This window comes from Falco cherrug, chromosome Z, assembly GCF_023634085.1.
Source record: "Falco cherrug isolate bFalChe1 chromosome Z, bFalChe1.pri, whole genome shotgun sequence".
Classification (NCBI taxonomy): Eukaryota; Metazoa; Chordata; class Aves; order Falconiformes; family Falconidae; genus Falco; species Falco cherrug.
Window position 1 is genome coordinate 80,158,930 of NC_073720.1, and position 17,615 is coordinate 80,176,544.

Below are 17,615 nucleotides of genomic sequence, written 5' to 3' on the forward strand. Positions count from 1 at the left end.
TTTTGTGTGTTTGGTTTTTTTTCTTTTTTTAACTGTATGAATAGGACTTCCTTTCTAACATTCAGATATAGAAAGTCCAAAGAAAGTGAGGAATTAAAAACTTTTGGCCTCAATTTTCATTTTTGTTTCCTCTGTTCCTCTCTTCATTCTCTTAACAGTTTAGCTAGCCCAATAATTCTTCTGCATGCTTTCTCTTACTAAAAAAAACCAACACAAATCAATGAGTATTCTCTGTGATAGACTAGTCCATGCTTTGAGTAGGAATTTTTTCCTTAGATAACTTCAAGAGGTCTCTTCCAGTGTAAATTAATTTCTGATTCTATGATCATACCCTAATACCATGTCTTGCTTGTGACAACAAAGTCTGTTTACACATCTTTCTTGCATACGAGAACCTGTAACCAAAGGGAAGGAAATGAGAGGAGACATCAGTCATGGAACAGAAGGTGAGAAATATATGTAAAAAAGAAGAAAAAATAATACATGAAGAAGTCCACATAATGTTGCTCCTGAAAACTCAAACAAGATTTGTCGGCTACATGAGACCCAGAGGAGCAACTCAAAGTACTTTTGTGTCACCTACATGGCCTGGTACACAAGAAATAATATTTTTGAAGATGAGCTTGAATACACTAAGCTCATGCAGATGGGCTTCAGGAAACAAGTAAAATATCAGACTGTATGTGAAGGATTTGGGGTATCAATTAATGAATGGATCCTTAGAATGTTACAAAGAAAACACTTGGTCACAGCCTTGATATGCATGACAAGGAAATGGAAGAATTCATAGTAAATCCCAGGTTATACACCTCATATATGAAGGCTGATGATTATGTTAAAAACAAAGATTAAAAGACAAACTTTAAAGAGCTATCTTTTTAAGCTAAGACAATGTCAGTTAATTCAAGAAAGGATTTGGTTTTAAAAAGTGAAAACAAATTGGTTTGCATGAGTTTGCAGTTATCCACAATCAAAAATATTCATGACATCTAAACTGAACTGATGTTATGAATGTTGTTCTAATCCTGTGAATTTCTGCCTTACATTAAGCAATACCACTAAAGAAAATGCCATGTTTCCACTAGCTGTAGTACATACAGTTTTAGGGAACACCATGCTTGTTCGTGGTATATCTAAAAAAGCTGCCAATTGACTGCTGACAGTGCACTCCTATGGTCCTTTTTTTGTAACTCAAGTTACAGAATGCAGCCATTTGGCAAGCTGTGTGGTAAATTACAGCAAAGTAATATTTTCCAGACAATCTCTGTGATGACCTTGTTTTGACAATGTACCACAATATATGTTTAACAAATTTTTAAAAATTACAGAGTTGGGCTTTGAACATGTAAGAAGCAGACCATATTAACCACAGTCTAATGCTGTAGTCATTTAGTTGCTGAGCAAATCCTATCCAGGCCAAGTTAAGTATTGCATTCATCATTTAAGAAAGCAAAGATCCTGTATAGTTAGTAGTTTCTAAAGCGTCTGGGATACTTCAAATTTCAGCAAAAATGTTAGTATTTTTGATGTTTTCTTATGTAAATTAAGAGTATCTGGGAGCAAAAATATAGATCAATGCATGAAATACAAATAAATATATACAGGTTTTTTATATATATATAAGAATATATAAATCTGTTGAAGGAAGTCATGGCCTAGAATAAAACCTGAGGGTGAATAACAGGAATAGGAAGATACTAAATTTGTGAAGCCCACGCATGAAGAGTCTTCGGATGCCTTAGTTATTAATGATGAAGACAGAGAGGCCAGAAGAGACCCTGTTCAAAGAGCAAAAGCAAACTGAAGGCTGATCACCCATACCCAGGCAATATTGAGAAGTTAAGTATTTTAAATAATGTGTAAAACAGGCAGTTTTGCATCTCCAGCGGTACCTCAGATACATGGGGAGTACTCTTGTCAACACATGTGAACTACCAATGAGAGAGCATAAAAGGGGTAAGATCATCAGTGAGGAAGGTGACATTTCTGAGTCATCCAATGCAATACAAATGCCACTTAACCATCAGATAAAAAATCTTGTTCACTACCTTGCTCTTCCTTTTACAGACAGAATTATTGACATATTGACTTCCCTCTTCAGGCTCTTCAACTAGGTGGTCCGATGTTCTTCAAATGGTATTCTTTTCAGGGTCATTACCATGAAATTACTCAGGGAAGAAAGCAGAGTTTGTGACCTTTGGAAGAAGGGGCAGGCAACTCAGGAGGACTACAAAGATGTGAGGTTATGCTGGGAGAAAATTAGAAAGGCCAAAGCACAACTAGAATTTCATCTGGCTACTGACATAAAAGACAGTTTAAAAGTTTCTATAAATATATTTCCAACAACATGAGGGCTAAGGAGAATCTCCATCCTTTACTGGATGTGGGGAGAAACATAGTGACAAAGGATGAGGAAAAGGCTGAAGTACTTTCTTCTTTGCCTCAGTCTTTAACAGTAAGACAAGTTGCTCTCCAGGCTCATAGACCTTGAGCTGGAAGACAGGGACAGGGAGCAGAATCCAAAGGGAAATGTTCAGTGACCGGCTACACTGCTTAAGACACACACAGGTCTATGGGGCCTGATGCGATCCACCTGAGGGTATCGAGGGATCTGGCGGAGGATCTCATCACCCACTTTCCATCACTTACCAGCAGCCCTGGCTAACTGGGGAGGTCCGAGCAGACTGGGGGGTGGCCAATGTGACAAACATGGACAAGAAGGGCAGGAAGGAGGCTGTGGGGCACTACAGCCCTGCCAGCCCGACCTCGGTGCCAGGGGAGGTTATGGAGCAGATCGTCCGGAGCATCATCATGTGGCACGTGCAGGACAAGCGGGGGATCGGTCCCAGCCAGCCCGGGGTTGTGAGAGGCAGGGCCTGACTGACTGGCCTGATCTCCTTCTGTGCACAGCTGCAGGCCTGGGCCAGGGGGCTGGGAAGGGCCGGGGGAAAAGGGCCTGGGGGGGCTGGGCAGCAGCCGGCTGGGCGTGAGCCCCCGGCGTGCCCAGGTGGCCAAGGCGGCCAGCAGCGCCCCGGCCGGTGTCAGCAGCAGCGTGGCCAGCAGGGCCAGGCAGTGCCCGTCCCCCTGCGCGGGGCACTGGTGCGGCCGCCCCTCGGGCCCTGGGCTCAGGGCTGGGCCCCTCGCTGCAGGAGGGACGCGGAGGGGCTGGAGCGTGTCCAGGGACGGGCAGGGGGCTGGGGCAGGGGCTGGGGCACCAGGCCTGGGGGGGCGGCTGGGGGGCTGGGGGGGGCAGCCTGGGCAGGAGGGGGCTCAGGGGGAGCCTGGTCGCTCCCTACAGCTGCCTGGCAGGGGCTGCGGGCAGCGGGGGTCGGGCGCTGCTCCCGGAGAACAAGTGACAGGGCGAGAGGAAACGGCCCCAAGCTGCACGGGGGGGTTAGCTCGGGTAGCGGGGAAACGTCTTCCCTGCAGGGGTGGTCAGGCCCTGGAACAGGCTGCCCGGGGAGTCACCATCCCGGGAGGTGTTCTAAATACATGTAGATACAGTGCCTGGGGACACGGCTTACTGGTGAGTTTGGCAGCATTGGGTTAACGGTGTGACTCAATGATTGTAAAGGTTTTTTCCAGCCTAAATGATTCTGTGATTGCATAATTCTGTATTCATTTGAACAAAAGAGAAACACGATTTTGGTTATTTTCTCCATAGGATTTCACTTTTTAACAGCTTAATTTTCTTCCAAACAAAGTCCATCTTTAGGAGAGAAAAGTAAGTAACTGTATTGTCTTTTATAAATTGCCTGCTTTAATAGCACAAGGTAACAATGTTATCTTATTCTTGATCTTTTTATATCAATATCTGTTCATCATCAATTTTTTATTAAAATGCAAATCCAGAAAAAAGCAAGTAAAGAAGAAAGCATCAGCATTAACACCACTTACAAAACTATCTGATGACCTAAAAAGATTAAACAGCTACACTTAGTACACAGAATGGAATGATCTGCATATCTAGGATTTTTTATTCCATCAAAGTGCTACTGTATTAGGTTACAATCTGGAGCAGAGTAAGAGATGATCCAGGACCTTCTCGTCAGCTGAGAGTACAAAACCTCAACATTTGCTTCTCAGAAGGTTTTTTTTATATTGCTTAATGATCTTTAGGGCTGGTTATTTAATCACTGATGTTTTAGAGATGAAGTTGGTTCTGATTTTATATATGAAAAAGTACCTGCTGAAATGCATGAATGTAGGTATTTCTGTGTATGAAACTTTTTTTAGAAGTTTGCTGTTATTTGGGGGAAGGGAGTTGAGGAGGCTTGGCAATATCTGAATTACGCCTAAGGGTAGACTTCATTAATTTGCACAGGAAACTAAAAGCCCCACTGCAAATTAACTGAGAATTTCAATTTAAACAGTAAAGGAAAGAGCAAGTATATGTGAAAAACATAAAAGGTCCAAAATATAATGGTATCTCAATGAGCTCTATATTTAAGAAATTTACCATGTTATATCATTAATAATATTTTATAAATGTCAATGTCTATTATAGCATATCTTTCACACTATTGCCAAATATTGTCAAAACTATGCTTGATTATTCTCTTTAAATACCCATGCAAGTGGGAAAAGGCAGGCTTTCAAACACAAATAATGCTTTGTGCTATGGAGAAAGTATAGTTAAGGTGCCAGGCTGACGTCTAGGAGTTCAGCGAGCTCCCAATATCACCATAAATGCCCTGTGTGATCTTAAGCTGGTAACATAATATTAAAAACCTGAAAGACTGCAGTCCCAAAATGTAGCTGCCTGGATCTTGTACTGGGTCCCTGCTTTGAACTAGGAGTCTGACCTCTCTGTCAGAGAGGCAGCTCCAAGCAGACATGCTACAAACAGTTCTCCAAGGTGGACAATCAAGAGACAAGACGATACGAACATGCTTTGGTGCATACAAGGCCATGCCAGGGTGGGTCTTGGTCCCATCACTGCCACAGTCTCCTATGAATGTACTTCACAGCCACCAGAAGTCTGAGAACAGCCTGCACAGAGCGTGAGTTCCCACCAACAGCAATCACAGAAGGCAGAGACCTTCATAAAACTTGTCTCTTCTCAGAAGTTAGACTTGCAATTCAGAGTTGCAGGGAGATGTTGATATTTGACTAGGGTTCACAGCCAGAAAATTTAATCTGGACTTTGGCAGGAGACTTATCTTTGTCTTTTAAAAAATACAAATTGTTTCAGATGGTAACAATGTCCCTCTTTTATACAACAGGTCAGTGGCTGCAAGATCCAGCAAAGAACTGGAAAGATTTGGCTTCCATGCCCTCCTCAACCTGTGGGTTGGCATGGGGGACAGACCCACACCTCTGAACTCTAATAACTCTTTAGCGTAAAGCTCTTGTGCAGTCCTTTGAGCAGAAATCAGAACCGGGATCTCCCCTCTTCTAAATAGGTGCCCCAATCATTTAGCCGCAGAGTCATGCTCCCTCTTGCTCCCTCTCTTTGACCTAAGGAATTCTGATAGATTTTTTTTGAGCTGGCACAGCATCAAAAGGTGAAGTGGAGGGAGCCTCCCACCCAGACTAGCCTATAGCCTGGTAGTCAGGTCCCAAGATGAAATGAACCATCTTTATTCAGGCTGGGAACAGGGCATGCCGAAACATTTCATATTAGGGTGTGTAGTTTATGTGGGGCTGTATCTCCATATTAAAGTTTCACTCTTAGGCAACTGTAGCTGACTGTCAACAACACTCACAAATCCTTCCCCGGACAAATACTCTAGCACTCCTGCTTTTAAAAAAGTCACACTGTAAATGTATTAGTACACAATCCCTGTTTGGTTTTCACAAGTTAAAACTAGATTAATACATCTGGGAGGAAGAATGGTGTGTTACACGCAGGGGTTAGCGTGCACTTTTTCAGCATGGGTACTATGTATAAAATATTTATCGCTCGGAGAGAACAATGCAATGAAAAACCACCCCAGCCAATCTGCCAAGGTCACTACATGTTGTTTTGCAAGGCTGTGGCTGAATCCAAACAGATTATAAAAATGGACCTGTTCATTGACAGGGCACATGGGAAAGAGGAAGGAGAGATCATACAGGCAACAGTTGCAACAGCTGCACTGGGACACGAGCATCTTTGGTTTTCCTCACAAAGCTTATTTGATAAACGCCAAGGAATACAGCACTGTTGACAAAGTCCTTCTTACAACAACAGTACTCAGAATGGAAAGGGGGATAAGTTGGGAACTGGCATGTTCTATCTGTGGCAAACATGGCTGAAATATTAGCTGATGTGGCAACAGTTTGAATAAATAGGAGCTGGTATGCTAAATCCTAGTGATGTTGGCTGGTGAATACTGCTTGAGGTTTAAGGTGTGGCAACTTTTCTTTACAGACTCATTGGCACACGCACACTGAGCCTTATTACATCTCATTTACTGAAGCTGGCACACCTTGGGGGGTTTTCGGTTTTTTGTTGTTGTTTTTTAAGGAAAGAAGAACTGAATCATAAGAAGACAAGATGGGAGATGTCAAGTCTGAGGCATATATGTTTGAAGTTCCTGAAAAAAGAAACCAAAGAGCCCAAATCAGATCACTCTATCTCAGCAGCACATGCTGAGTGAAAAACTCAGTGAGAAAAATTTTGAATCTGAGATGGGAAAGAAAGATCAGGCGTAAAAAAAAAAAATAAATATGTTTGTAGGCTCCTCTTTAAACTAGATCCCTAGCACAACCTGTTATGGGTAACAAAAATTTTTATATCCCTCATCCATTTTGGTATGTTAACGCAGCATACTGTTTGCAGTGCAGTACACACTTTCTCTCCAGGCTTAGCTGCTTCTACTTTTCTTCTAAGATGTGTGCTACCTTATCCCACCTGGACATCTCTGCCAAGGAGCCCCTCCCAATCTCCTCATATACTAGTAACAGTACAGATACAAAGAATGAGTCAGAAAAATGTACTTAAAATTCTCTGCCAGAATTAACAGCTGATAATGCGCTGTCAAGCTAGCACCTGGATAATTTCTAAGGTTCTTTGACATCTGCAGGTCACCATCAGTCATTAAAAAGGCAGGCTTTTATGTAGAATACATGAAAAAAATAGCTTTTTTTGCTGAAAAGGAAAAAGTAAGATGAAAAAAAAAAAGTCATATTCCAAATTAGGACCAACCTGAAGACCAGTAGAATTGCTTTCAGAGTGGAAATGAGAGGAAAAGCATGAGAAACCTTTAACAGAATCAACAGCTCAGGAGATTTAAGTGCCTGCTGAGCCATTCTCCTTTATCCCAGAGGGACACCTCAACTAACAAGTCTCCGCTTATACTGTATAGGGTTCATATCAGTCTTTCCAGATGCAACTTTACATTTTTTAATAAAACAATGAGATAAGTCTTCAGAAAATGTCTCACCAGCTCTAGTTTTTAGTGAAGATATATACCAGGAAATTAAGAAAAAGTACTGGGCCTTTTTTTTCCCCTCAAATATACTGGAAGGCTTGCTGTTAATGTAATTCCTAAACCAATACTGTATTAATTTTAAACCTACATTTATCAAGCAATTATGGAATTATTTACAGGTTTCAGAAGTAATGAGGAAAATGGGCATATAATATATCATATTTGGTATTTTTGCTTTCCCATGTTTTGATACACAAGTCTGCAAAACAGGATGCAGATTTATTTCTACCATCTAGTACTAAATAACCAAAGAGTAAATATATAGTTTTGTGACCTTTGCCTTACATCCACTAAAACAAGGCAAAGTAAACGTTAAAACACTAGTGAAGGGAAAAAAAAAACCAAAACAAAAAAAACAAAAAAAAAAAAAAAGGAAAAAAACCAGCCCTGGTGAGTCGGTTATATTCTACATTTCAAGCAGAAGCAGACCTTGAAAAGCCAAAAGAAACCCCTTCATTGCTGTTCCTGAAGGCAGAGTTAAGTGAGAATCAGGGAAGAGTTTTCGTAATTCATGAGCAGAGGAAGACTAAGGGAAATCAAGGCAATAGCAACAGGGCCAAACAAATTACAGTAGTGTCTGAAATTCCAGAAATACAAAGAGTAAAAGGGGTGGGTGGCCTTTACTGATGAATTACAGATTACTGAAACAGAAAATATATTTCTGGATATATTGCAACGTGCATGTCCAAAAGCAGCTGGCCAAAAATCTGGTAAGAAAATTCTGTTGAACTTATTTAAAAAAACCTGGTATTTGGGTAAATATGCTACTGATATGGATGAAATTTAATCATACATATGATATTAATTGCGGGGGCAATTTTTGGTCCTTTTTTCTAGGCATTGAAAACATTAGTCAGAACATTTGTCACATAAAACCCACTCACAGTTTTCATTTTAACTTTACTGGCAAGACTGTTTACTTCTGGAAAGGAAATGTAATATGCTTGACAGCAGGAAGATAATTCTTATTCTGTCAGGAATATAATTCTTATTCTGTCAGGAATAGTTGCTTAGGACAAATGCCTGTTTCTGCAGTATTTCAGTGCTGCTATAGTTGCATGTTTAAATAGGAAACCTTCCTATGATGCTTCTCCTTCCTAAAAACTACTTTTTCGTCAACAAAAATATCAGCTGCAAGGTGGTTAAAAATTAAAAATTAAAAAAATAATAAAAATTTTGAAAATAATTTCCACCTTAGCTTTCAGCTAGATCATATGAAAATAATGGGGGAAATATTCATACACATGAAAATTCAACTAAACTACATTTGCTGCAGTGCATAAAGTTTGTTAAAGGTAGTACAAAGTTACAATATTCCTTCTAATTCTTAGTTACTACCTTTCATTTTTGAAATTGCATTGGGGGGGTGGGGGGTGGGGGGTGCTTAAGTGTTCTGGGGCTGCCAGTAGCTCAAGGTGTGTGTGGCGGGCTGACCCCAGCCATCAGCTAAGCTCTGCACAGCCACTCCTCTCACAGCAGCCACGGCTCACTGCCCTTGCCCCAGCGAGATGGGGGAAAGAGTCAGAAGAGCAGAAGCAAGAAAACTCATGGGTCAAGATAAAGACAAATTGGTAAGCAAAGGAAAGGGAATAAAAGCAAGCGATACAAGAGCAATCACTCACCACCTCCCACAAGCAGACAGATGCTCAGCCAGTCTCCAAGCAAGACCAAACCCCCCCCAACCCCACCCCTCAGTTTTTATTTGTAAATAAGACTTTATATGGCATGGAATACCCCTTTGGTCAGTTGGTCAGTTCAGGTCAGCTGTCCTGGCTGTGTCTCCTCCCAGCTTCCTGACCACCCCCAGTCTATTTGCTCTGGAGGCAGAATGGGAAAAACAGAAAGCTTCGACGCTGTGCAAGAGCTGTTCAGCAGCAGCCAGAACACTGGCCTGTTATCAACACTGCATTACAGAGGCTGTTATTCAAAAGATTAACTTCATTTTGACCACAACCACTACAATATACTGGAAAAAAAAACAACAAGAAAAAAAATCACATGACTCTTCCTTGAGCTATATGAACATACACACAAAAATACAGTCTTTTTTATAATCACAGTCAAAACTCTCTGCTTTGTAAAAACACCTTAAGAACATAAAAAAAAATAATATATATATACTTTTTCCTGTGTCAATGTATATTAAATTGAGAAGTAGTCCAATTTGTGAGAAATGAGGCTTAACAATTCTGGAACTATAAATTCCTGACATTGGCAATTTCATATGTTCCTTTTACTTCTTCCCAAGCTACCTTTATTTGTAAATATTACCATATACCTTACAGAAAGATATCATTTTCTTAAGAAAGGGCATTAGAGCTTTCCTAGGTATTAAGTTGTCCAATCTGATTTCTTAATGATGTAACTTGCTTTATCCTATTTTTGTTACTAACAGAAAAAAAAGTTAAGGGTGCTACTCCAGACAAGGAGAATCACAGGTAGAGGCTGGTGTAGAACAGGTATAGAAATATAAACAGATGAGACTGAGGAGAAATGCATATACTGCACCACACTGCTAATCTGAATGTTTAAAATTGAACCAACATATATTAATGCACATTTTCAATACCAACAGCCTGAGCCATTATGTCCCAAGAGTGCAGCACAGCAACATGCACAAATACTGCCTGGTGCTGGAAAGAAGAACGGTTGCATCAGATGTAGATGGAAGCAAGTAAGCCTGGCCCCTGGGTAGAACTAATTGGGTTGGGTTGAGTGCTACACTAACATAGCTATCCAGTTTGCAAGTCTAAACCGGGTTCAATTAGTGGTAACTTAGAGCTCTCTGCCTTTTACTGTGTTGTAACGCATAGCATAAAGGGCTTCCTGGGCAGATTTAGGAGCACAGCACCATTAACCAGCCTTTCAAAGGGGTAGCTAAGGTAAGCTCTGCTTACGTGCTGCAGAGCTCTGCATGGGAAGAATACCACTGAATATTGATCACTCCGTCAAATAAACCAACATGATTCAACTCAACTCCATAAAACTGACGAAAGGACAAAACTAAATACAGCTCAGAAATTAGGTGTGAGGACTTTCTTTACAGGACATGCCTTGATACACCTTGAGTATATGTAAGAGTTGGAGGCTTAGATACATATTCTGTTTGTCTCTATTTTTGAAGCAAGTTCAAGTATCCCTACACAGCTGGGATAAAAAGATTCTGTAACCATCACAGTCATCCGGAACAACCTACAACAATACTGTTTAGGTAATTGTATCTGCTTAATCAAAGGACTAAATGAACAAAATCAGTATGTTCAAATGTTTACAATTTCTACATGGTTCATAATCAAAAGCAAGCAGGTTAATAAATGAAGGGAAAACATGGTATTATTTCATACTTATTTCTGAGTACCAAGTAAAAAAATACCCTATACCCTTGACATTGTACAGCTCTTCTTGTATTTAACTTTACAGCTTCTAAAAAGGAACTGAAAGTGGTATCATTTCTGTTGCAAAGTTTTGGCAGAAATATTTCAGTAATATCATCCTTACCAATCTACCTCTAGGTATAATTAGGATGATTACAACTATAAAAAAATACAACACATAACAGTGTTAGACATGAAAGACTTTTTTTTTTTTTCTACAATCCTAGGATATTAAAATATCAGTTGTCCAACATCAAGGGAAGAACAGCAATGCCAACTGTACATAAATTCTTCCTTCTATATTAACTACACAGTGTAGAAGATGCACTCACAATTAAATACAGAAGTACCTGGTTGCCCTGGTTCTCATACTGGGATTTACTGGGATTCTGTCTACTGCTGCCACCGGTCAATTGTGAAACTCGGTATCATTGAATATGACACTCTTATCAAGACAGGGAATTGCAACCTGATATTAAGGCCCACAGAACAAATAAACATCACCATAACATCATACAGTAACTTCAAAGAAGACAATGGAAACTGAGCCAGTTTAATTGTTTCCAGTTTCTTATATCACCTGAAAACTACATAATCTTCACCTACATCAGTGGCCCAAGATCCCAGATTTACTGGCCAAATAAAAAAGTTTCCAAATTCTTAGGGACTGTAGGAAATAGAACACTGGATGGATGGAAAAATACAAGATTACAAAACACCCCACAGTAATCCTTTAATGAAGGTTTTAAACTAACACGAACCCATTAAATAATGTCACATTTAATTAGTACTTAATATCATTAATAATGGAGTAATTGGACCTCTTTACAAAAAGAAAGTCTATTTAACACTGTCATTATTTCCGGCAATACAAGTTACTGAATAGTGTCTTATTCTTAGTTGTTATTATTTTTTAAACATAAATAAGCCAGAAATAATGAGTGAGAGCAACTTTTCCGGGAACTGAAGACCAACCATTTAATTTCTGTCTGTAAAAAAACCTAAACCCACACTGTCTACTTGTGACTGTATCAGGGGGGGATATAAAACTACTACTGTGCTTGTGTTGTCTTGGAAATGTCTGCAACTTGGCCAGCTGACTCAAGTGGGATAGCATCGTATGGAACTTCACAGCAATTATCACCCTGAAGATAAGACCTACAGTGAGTTTTTAACATGTATGTATCCACTATCACAAATGATTTAAATAGTTTATCAGTTAGTAAAATTAATTATTCATTCATCATCTCAGTCTTTAAACAAAGTCATAGTTTAAACATTATGATGCCACTTGGATAAACAGACCAATGTCAATCCAATCAAAATTAATTTTTCTTTTGTTTTACTCAGTCAAGGAAAGGAATATTTTTTCTAATTATAAACACATGTTTTTTAGAGCAATTACTTTGAAATAAATTCTAGATTTGAAATAATTCTATATTGACATTTCTCAAGAAATTAAGTCACGATTTGATGATAAAAAAATGGTCTGCTAAGGAAAACAAATGTTTTAAGTCCCGTACCCAAACTAGTAACCTTCAGTTAGTCTAGTAACTAACCTTTTTACTAAAGAAGCTTCTTATCATATGTAATTTCAGTTCTGATGTTCTACCTCATAATTTATCATATCAGATTTAAATTACTGATGCAAGATAGCTAGACCATCTTTAGATGTCTAATTAAAAAACATATCAGACTACTTATGTAACCACCTAAGCAAAAACAAGCATTGATGTTTCCCTTTCTATACCTCTCATTGTGTAGTTTTCTTCTTGTAAAATTGTAAAAGGTACCTTAATTTCCTGACTTATATTCTGAACTTATGTTTTTTTAAAAAAGGAAATATTGGCTATTGTTGGACAACAGGCTGTCCAGGGATGTAACAGACTGGCCAAGGACATGGTGGAATCACCACCCATGGAAGTGTTCAAAGACATGTAGACACGGCGCTGAGGGACACGGCTTAGTGGTGGGCTTGGCGGTGCTGGGTTAACAGCTGGACTCAATCTTAAAGGTCTTTTCCAACCTTGATGGTTCTATGATAACTTTGTGACTACTGCTTATATCTATTTGTATGCTTTAACACTCCAAATGCTGATTAGGTCCTGCTTTGGTTTGATACTTAGCAGCATGAAGACACCACTAAAGAGAAGTGGAGAAACTCACTCATGAAGGCTAAATTCAACCTGGCGAACATCATCTCACTACAGACAAGTAAGAGTGACAGACTTCCCCACAAAGCAGTTCAAAGCAGGAGTCCAGCTTGACTGCTCTGATGCTGAGGAAGCCTTGCTCACCGCAGGAAGGAAGCATGGGGAGGTCAGACTCACTGAACTGAAGTCAGCCTTTGTGCACAGCCCTTACATCGGCTGGAACAGCTGCTGAAAAGGCAAAACTTCTGTGACACGCTCACGCAGCTCCACCTTTATCTAACAAAAATACCTACAACACAGGGCAGAAAGTCTGTGCTAACAGGGGCTACTCTACAATTCTGTTAGTCCAGTACTTTCGAGGATGTAGACTTTTTCAGTGATTAAATTTGTGTTTAATTATGGGAAAATGAATTTTGTTCTCAACTCATATTTTATTCATTAAGAATCATGCTAATAACTTTTTGTTATTGTTTATAACAAAGATTTGTAAGAGAAAATGTTGGTTTCCGTCCCTGTAAGCAATTACAGGCAAAGAACAGAAAGGTGGACCCGACAGACTTCAGCAGCATATGGCAGGTATAACTTGCCAGCCACACGTACACTGAATTCAGCTGTATGTCAAACAGGGCTGAGTGGCTGCAGGGCTGGATTGCTGCCTTTTTTCTAGTTTCTCACAAAACTGTTTGGAGACGATGTCCCGTTTAGCACAGGAGCGGCTATTTCTAACAGCATCTTCAGTCCCCCTGTACACACTTGGATTTATCAGAAGTCATTTCTGTTGTTATTCTTGATCCTATTAATATAGCATTTTGAAAAATAAATGGTTGTTGCAATTATTTAGAGCATTTAGACTAATTATAATCCATTTCAATGGGAAGCTTTTGATTTATAATTTGGGACAATCTGAGTGGTATCAAGAAAAGACTCTCCCAATCCATATTTTTTAATTTCAAATCCATTCAGAAAGACCAGAAACACAAGAAACAAGCCACTTCTAAGTATATATTTGCTTGATCAGAACAAAATATAAACTACACAGTTCTCTGTATATACCCTTATTGAATGGGGGCAGATTTGAGCAAGGAGTTGTACTACCTCCTCCAATCTTTATTCTGTGATTCTGTTCTATGATTTGCCTATTGATGACCAGTTAATTTCTACCATGATGCACACCTACTCAGCAGCTGTACTGAGGTCAAATTCACCCTCTATTCATAGCTCTGGTCATGTCACCGCAATTGTTTTGAAGCACTGGACTGAAGAACTACACGATACAAAGAAATTTCATGGACAGATTTGTTGGAACAAATAACAGCAAAAACAAAGAAAGAGAAGAAGTGGCCCACTGACAAGAAACGTTTCACCATTTCATACAGAAGTATGAAAACAAGAATTGCAAAAAAAAGACAATGCCAAAATTGATGAGAATCTTACCACACAGGGGGAAAATCTCCCCATTCCCAAAGGGGATTGAGAATCAAAGAGCGCTACACTGATGACCTATACCATCATAAGAAAGTCTGTAAAAAAAACCAAACCAAACCACCAAACCACAACCCACCAAAAAAACCCCAAAAACCGACAAAAAAACCACCCAAAAACCACCTACAAAACCCTAAAATAAACAAGTAGCAGACATTCTTCTTGGGCTTAGAGAGAAAGAAACTTCAGTACCTTGAGAAAAGGGAAGTCGATTGTGAAGACAAAGGATTTAAATTTTTCTTTTTCAAATGATAAAGTAGATCTCCAGAACTTTTTCTGATTTTTAACAGATTTCCAGCTTGCTAAAACTCCAATTAAAGCAGAAGGATATATTAAAAGCCCACTTATTCTTTAACCTACTCCATACCTTTGGCTCCACGCCTATTAGTTAGCAGAGATATTTTAGCAGCTAAATTAAAAATAGGGGAAACTGCAAGTGATATATTCTCCCGGTATTTCTCTTACCACACAGGTTTTAAACAGTGAAAGAAAAAAATCTTGTTTAGAAAAGAACATGAAAAATTACACACAGACCAGCAAAGCTCTGTAACAGGATCTAGGATACGGTGTATTATCAGCACGGATGGATGGGTGTTTTAGTGGAACACGGGAAGTTTTACAGTATCTGCAGTCCAAGGGGTTGGGTGAATGTGCTGGTTTTGGCTGGGCTAGAATTAATTTTCTTCACGGTAGCTGACACAGGGCTATGCTTTGGGTTTGTGCTGAAAACCGTGTTGATAGCAGAGGGGTGTGTTAGTTACAGCTGAGCAGCGCTCACACCAAGCCGAGGCATCTTCTGCCCCTCACCCACCCCACCAGCGAGCAGATGGGGGGCACAAGGAGCTGGGTGTGGGGGCTCACAGCCAGGACAGCTGATCCCAGCTGACCCAGGAGACATCCCATACCACATGGCCTCATGCTCAGTATATAACCTGGGGGAAGGAGAAGGAAAGGGAGACATTCAGCATCCTGGCATTTGTCTTCCCGAGCCACCGCCAGGCGTGCCGGAGCCCTGCTGCCCTGGGGATGGCTGAGCCTGCCTGCCCACGGGTTGTCATGCATTAATTCCTTGTTTGCTTTGATTGCGCGCACAGGACTTTTGCTTTACCTATTAAACTGTATTTATCTCAACCTACAAGTTTTCTCTTTTTTAAAAAGTTTTTTTCTTTTACCCCTCCGATCCTCTCCCCCATCCCACCAGTGGGAAGTGAGTGAGGGCCACATGGGGCTGAGTTACCAGCTGGGGTTAAACAGTAACAGGGGGGCAATATGTTAATACCACCTAGAACAAAAAACAATTACACATGCCCAGTCCAAATTCAACACCTGTAGGATGAAATAGGCTTTATATAAAATCCATTTGCATTTTACATACTGCTGATCTGTTCAGTAGGACAGTAAACTTATCACTCCCCTTGTTAAACATATTTTCTATTTTATCACTCTCAAAATATTTTAGACCAAACATTTCAGGGCAGGGCCTACCCCTTAGGCTACTACTGTAATTATGCAGGCAGTTCAGGGTAAATATTCAACTTTACCTGACTGAAAATTAGCAAACCAGAGCTCAGTGGTGGGATTAAGCTTGGAACTGAATTTCACGGATATCACAACACTAAACACATCCTGGAATTGCACTGCATAAAGCATATTATTATTGGATTTAAAAATTACATTTTTTCAGGCAGCACAATAATTCTGAAAGGAAATGTAAAAATTAAACAAGAAAAAAAATCCAAATGTAAAACTTAAAAACAGAATTAGCTTTCAAAATCCTGTATCATCTAAGAGCGTAGCAACTGCTATTACTCTGCTGGGTAACAATAAACAAAGAGAGGGCTATTATGCTATTGAGCTGACAACGCAGTTGGACTGAGGCTAAAAGCAAGTTACAGTGAAAGTACTTGTCTCCAAATTTCCCCCTGATGTGATGATCTTGGTAGGGTAAGGAAGGGGAACTTACAGTCTAAGGTAATTTATCCATGTTCCTAATTTATTGGTGATACTTGACTTTTCTGAATAGTACTATCTGTCATAGGAAGCTACGACCTAAAGCTTTGCAAACATTATTTAGAAAGCACTAGCCATATTTAAAATCATGTTCAACAATGTGACCTAGCAAATCATTTATTTTGGGGTATGTACCACAATTAATCCATCTATCTCATTCTATCTTAAGAAAACCCAATTTGTTAGTGAGTAAAGGACAGCTCATAATTTGCTAGATTATTTAAAGTATATTTGTTTGTAATTATCAAACAAGAGCCTATTCTTAACCTCATGAACTTATTTCTTTCCTTTGATGAAAATAATCTACAATGCTCAGTTGAAAATCTTGACAACCAAGCACAAAAAAAAGCAGACTGTCAAACCTGAGTTGAGAATACATCCCCACTCCCTTTGTTTCAGAATAGAAATGCTGAAAATTAAATTACATGGACTCTACCCACATATTTTACTCTATAGAACTGCAAACCCATTTAAAAAAGCATGCTTCTTTCCCCTTAAATAAATGTAGTAAATTCACCTGAGGTTTTGAAAGCATAACATTGGAACATGACTGAAAGCTGTATCTATAGCTTTGACTCTACCTGTGTAGCTCAAAAACTAGGATGCTGCCAAATGCAGTCTTACAAAGCATTTATTTTCCATAGTTTGGTGTTCCCTTGATGTTTGACTATGGTTGTGTGATATACCAGGTTGTCTAAGTAACGGACCTACCTGGGATTATTTTGCATCCAAGATCACTACACCACTCAGTGCATGTTAGGACAGCATCACAACAACTTTGTGTGGTCAATTTAAGACTAAATTGTGGAGGAATATGAAATAAACCAAGTGAAGCTACAATGCTTACACCTTCATCACTGATGGCAGGTGATGGCCTCCAAAGTTGGAGTCATCTGCTAAATATATGTCTCAATCAACGACCCTTAGCAACTTAAAATATTCTGAAAGGATAACACGCTGCAGTGTTCAGTAGAACCAGGTAGCAAAGATGTCTGCTGAAGCTAAAGCTAAAATGGATTCTTTACACTAAAAATGCCTCAGGTGAGAATTTTTCTTCAAAATTCTGTTTATAATGTTCAGCATATTGTAAGCATCAGAAATAGTGCAGCACTTCATAAACTAATTAAGCTACAAGTGAGCAATCTGTATACGACTATGGACTAATTAATTGGGCGATG

General features: G+C 39.5%; 1 protein-coding gene and 1 long non-coding RNA gene across 10 annotated transcripts in view; one reads left to right on the forward strand and one right to left on the reverse strand.

The window, feature by feature from the left end:
• The window catches only part of ADGRV1 (adhesion G protein-coupled receptor V1), a 291,122-nt gene that overhangs the window by 120,460 nt on the left and 153,047 nt on the right, over positions 1–17,615 (reverse strand). The gene's annotated exons all lie outside the window — the stretch shown is intronic.
• Positions 3,473–13,790, forward strand: LOC114017003 (uncharacterized). 9 transcript variants are annotated; one of them, XR_003561801.2, is made up of 5 exons: positions 3,483–3,526; positions 3,665–3,724; positions 5,226–8,128; positions 9,994–11,970; positions 12,919–13,790. It is a non-coding gene; the product is annotated as an uncharacterized LOC114017003 (long non-coding RNA). The 9 variants fall into 9 exon arrangements; XR_003561802.2 differs by having other exon boundaries at positions 6,026–8,128; XR_008730279.1 differs by having other exon boundaries at positions 6,452–8,128.